We start from the raw sequence: 4,233 nt of genomic DNA, 5'->3' as shown, positions 1-4,233 counted from the left end.
ATCCACATCATTTTAAGGCTACATGTATGTTGAGAAACAAATATTTTCCATCCATCCATCCATTTTCTTTCGCTTATCCAGGGTCGGGTCACGGGGGCAACAGTCTGAGGAGGGCCTCCCAGACTTCCCTCTCCACACACACGTCCTCCAGCTCTTCCAGGGAGATCGAGAGACGTTCCCAGGCCAGCCGAGAGACATAGTCCCTCCAGTGTGTCCTGGGTCTTCCCCGGGGCCTCCTCCTGGTGGGACATGCCCGGAACACCTCCCGGGGGAGGCGTCCAGGAGGCATCCGGAACAGATGCCCGAGCCACCTCAGCTGGCTCCTTCTCAACGTGGAGGAGCAGCGGCTCTACTCTGAGCTCCTTCCGTGTGACTGAGCAAATATTTTCCTCCCTCCATTTTCCAAAATAACATCATGCACGCAGCATCGTTTTCAAAAAAGTTTTCTTTTACATCAACCTGCATAAATACGTCACTGACCTGGATGAGATTCAAACCTGTAGCGTTTATTTCATTACAGTTGAAAGTATTACTCAAAAATACTTTGAAAAACTTGCATTACTGAGCCTCTCCACAGAGCTGCTTAAGAAGTGGCATAATCGCTGACCTGCGAGCCTCATTTATCTCTGATCATCGATATGAAACATCAGCTGTCTGTGCAAATGCAAACAAGAAATGTGACTGCTGCTCTGAAGGCTTCATCATCATCATCATCATCAGAGCAAAAGGGAAACACTGGTCGTATTTTACATGCAAATGCAAAACCAAAGTTTTCCAGTGTGGAGGATCCATCTACCATCACTCCACAATGTTAGTATTATTAAATTTAATGTCATTTCATTTACATTAAGTTAATTACATCACACATAATTGAATTCTTTATTTAGACTTATATTCTAATTTGGGTGCACACATTTTAGGTAAAATAAGTCTGAATTACTTACTTACATTTGGTCTTTTTTGTTTTGTTCAAGTGGCTACACAGAGGACTTTGGCAGAGACCATTCACGCCAGAACACTATTTACTTAGTTAATTTGTCTAGTTTGTTTTAAAATAATTTTAATTATCACTTATTATTTTCTGTCAGAGGTGGAATCAAGCTGTTGTTTTGCAAGTCTCAAGTAAGTCTCAAGTTTTTGACCTCAAGTCCGAAGTCAAGTCCCAAGTCAAAGACAGACAAGTCCAAGTTCAGTCTCGAGTCACTGGTCCATAAGTCCAAGTCGTCTGCTTTCCACTTCGAGTCATCTCAAGTCTTTAAACCAATGTACCAAATATAGCTTAGATTTTTGGGAAACTTTTAAACTAAATTGTACTCTAAAATCATGGTATATTTCTATATGAGTATTTATATAAAAGTTGTAGAAATGTAAATGTTTCCTTTTTAAATGTCTTGACAAGATTTTAGTGTGAATCATTACGGTCAGAAGAGAAAGAATTCAGATTTAAAAATGCAGTTATTTTGTCGTGTAGTCTGCACTGAAATGGAAGGATCATGTTCTCTGTAGTTCCCTCTGTTTTACTGTATTGTACTGTTTATTACTCTAGTACATTTGAGGATAACAAGTCACAGTACTTCAGTTACATCCAAAGTAACAAATAGAGAAGAGGGAGCGACATGTTGCAGTTTGTTCTGTAAAATTCAGCACCACATTTATCAACTGTAAAGAGAAAAGTATTTTCTAAAAACTTTTTTTAGGAGAAGAATCAAGTCATCTCAAGTCACAGACCTAAAGTCCGAGTCAAGTCCCAAGTCTCTGTGCTTCAAGTCCAAGTCGAGTCCCAAGTCTTAGTCTATTTTATCAAGTCAAGTCTCAAATCGTAACGATGAAAACTCAAGTCTGACTCGGGTCCAAATCACAACTTTCAAGTTTTCTGTATTATAATTATTTGCCTTCTTGTTTCTTTGATTAAGTTAGTAGTTTTAGTTAATTATTTAGTGTTATTCTTCCCTCTTGTGTTCAGTTCCTTTGCCTGGTTGGGTTAGTTCTGTTCGGTTCAGTTTCATTTAAATTACCCCAGTTGTCCCTGACAGTTTTTTGTTCATGATTTACCTTAATTTGAGCCTTTGTTGAATTATATCTTTTTTGACTTTATTAAATTTAAACTTATTTTTATACCTTGTTTTTGCCTTTCTGTTTGGTCCACTAGATCCAGAATCTCCACTCTAGCCTGAGTTTTTAGAAAGAGGACGTATTTGCCGTTTGTGTGTAAAAATGGGTACAAACGAAGGAACACAGCTCCACAACTCCAGGTATGTTTGCGAAGAGGAAACAACATTATAACCTAAACCAGAAAACAGAGTATAATACAGGCCCTTTAAAGTCTAATAAACCTTCAGACAAAGCCGAGCCTACAGTTAGGGAATGTTGACGGCTCCAAAGTACGCTGCAAAGTATCAACGATCATGGAAATAAAGACGAAACCTAAACGAACACGTGTGGCCAAACTTCTGATTGGTAGTGTATGTTCAGAACCACGAGCCGTGACAGCCTCCCGTGGTCCCAGCTTGGTTCCTCGGGTCCTGCGTGGTCAGATCTACACAGGATTATCACAGGGCTGTCACGGTATTAGCGGGCGCCGTTACATAACCAGCGCCCCGTCACCCCTCTGCTAAACTCATCATTCGCGGGTGGCTAATTCCTCTGACAGCTCCACTCGCGCTCGTGTAGGAGGCCAGCCCAGGGCACGCTTCTGACCGGGGAGAGGCAAAGGTTAGAACGCCTGGCTTGTGGTAATCAGCGTGTAAAGATAGAGACATAGAAGAGAAGTGTAAATGAATTTAAGTTGTTACATAGTTTGCGGTTTAAGGTTGCTGTATTAGCAGAGTTTTAACATTCTGGAATTTTATGGGTGGGTATGCGGGCGGGTAGTGATTACATACAGGCAGGTCAGGACAAAACCAGGACTAAACCAGGTCTAAACCAGGACTATTCTTGGACTTGAAAGAGAGGGAGAACTGAGCTGTGGAGCAGGAGTGTCTGCAAAATGTGATCGGGCTCTGTGCTGGTCCTTTCACCCGCAGTCACCCAACAGTCTATGTGGGCACACCTCCAAGCCCATCCCAACAGTCAGTCCTGGTTTAGTCCTGGTTTAGTCCTGTTGTAGTCCTAGTTGTCCGTGGCCATACCAGTTTGTCAAAGCCTGATCCCGTCAGATCTCAGAAGCTCAGCAGGCCCGGGCCTGGTTAGTACTTGGATGGGAGACACTGGGAAAATCAGGTGTCACGGGGGGCGCCACTCACAAAAACTGTCGTTATGTCCTTAGGCAAGACACTTCACCCACATTGCCTAGTATGAAAGTGGTGTGTGTGTGAGTGATGGTCGATTGGCATGGCGTTCGCACTTCTGTCAGTCTGACCCAGGGCAGCTGTGGCTACAACAGTAGCTTACCATCAGTGGGTCTGGAGTGAATGAATAATGCTGGATAATGCTCTGTAAAGTGTCTTTGTGACATATGTCTGTGAAAAGAGCTATTTAAATAAAGGTTTACTTACTTATTTAGGTTAGTGTTGGGTTAGTGTTGGGTTAATCCTGGTTTAGTCCTGAATTAGTCCTGATTTAGTCCTGGTTCAGTCTTCTGCTCAATGAATAATGTCTGTGAAGTGATGACATATTTTTGACACTAGAGTCGTGTCTGTGAAATCGTATTCGTACAGAAGAAAGCATAAACATTTCATTTCATGATTATAATTCTTGGCGTCTTAATTTTTCAATTCGTATTCTGATGGATAAAATACATGCAAAACATTTTATGTCCGAGTTAGCGAATATTTATTTTATGCTCAACTACAGAAAATATTCACAGATTTCTATCCTATGCACACAAATATTTCTGAAAGCTTTCTTACTCCATACTATCACCTTTTCAAACTGCCTATTCAGTCCTCATTTAGTGTTGTTGCTTGTTGAGAGGTGCATTGAAAAAAAATAAAGTGCTTCAGTTGGAATGCTTTTAATCTGTGTGTGATTTATCATGGGCATTGGACGGTTAACGGGTGGAATGTTAACGGGTCCTGGCGGGTGCAGATTTAACTTTGATATAATCATGCGTTAACAGGCGGGTGTGGTGCTTTACTGCATGGGTGCAGGTGGGTGCGGGTCTCCAAAAATAGACCTGTGCAGGACTCTGCACAAAAGTGACTCTTGTGAGGTTTGAGCCATGCAAAAATGTTGTTATCTCCTTGAAAATACAGTATGAATATACCTGGAGTTGTGCTTTGTTTCAGTCACATG

At 41.6% G+C, this 4,233-nt stretch overlaps 1 pseudogene; it reads left to right on the top strand.

The window, feature by feature from the left end:
* Positions 1 to 3,114: 3,114 nt before the first annotated feature.
* Positions 3,115 to 3,231, top strand: LOC129411393 (5S ribosomal RNA; annotated as a pseudogene).
* Positions 3,232 to 4,233: the final 1,002 nt, after the last annotated feature.

This window comes from Boleophthalmus pectinirostris, unplaced genomic scaffold (genome assembly GCF_026225935.1).
Source record: "Boleophthalmus pectinirostris isolate CB_2022bp ecotype Guang Dong unplaced genomic scaffold, ASM2622593v1 HiC_scaffold_4, whole genome shotgun sequence".
NCBI classification, from domain to species: domain Eukaryota; kingdom Metazoa; phylum Chordata; class Actinopteri; order Gobiiformes; family Gobiidae; genus Boleophthalmus; species Boleophthalmus pectinirostris.
The sequence above is the reverse complement of the archived record's forward strand: the minus strand, read 5'-3'. Positions and strand labels throughout refer to the sequence as shown.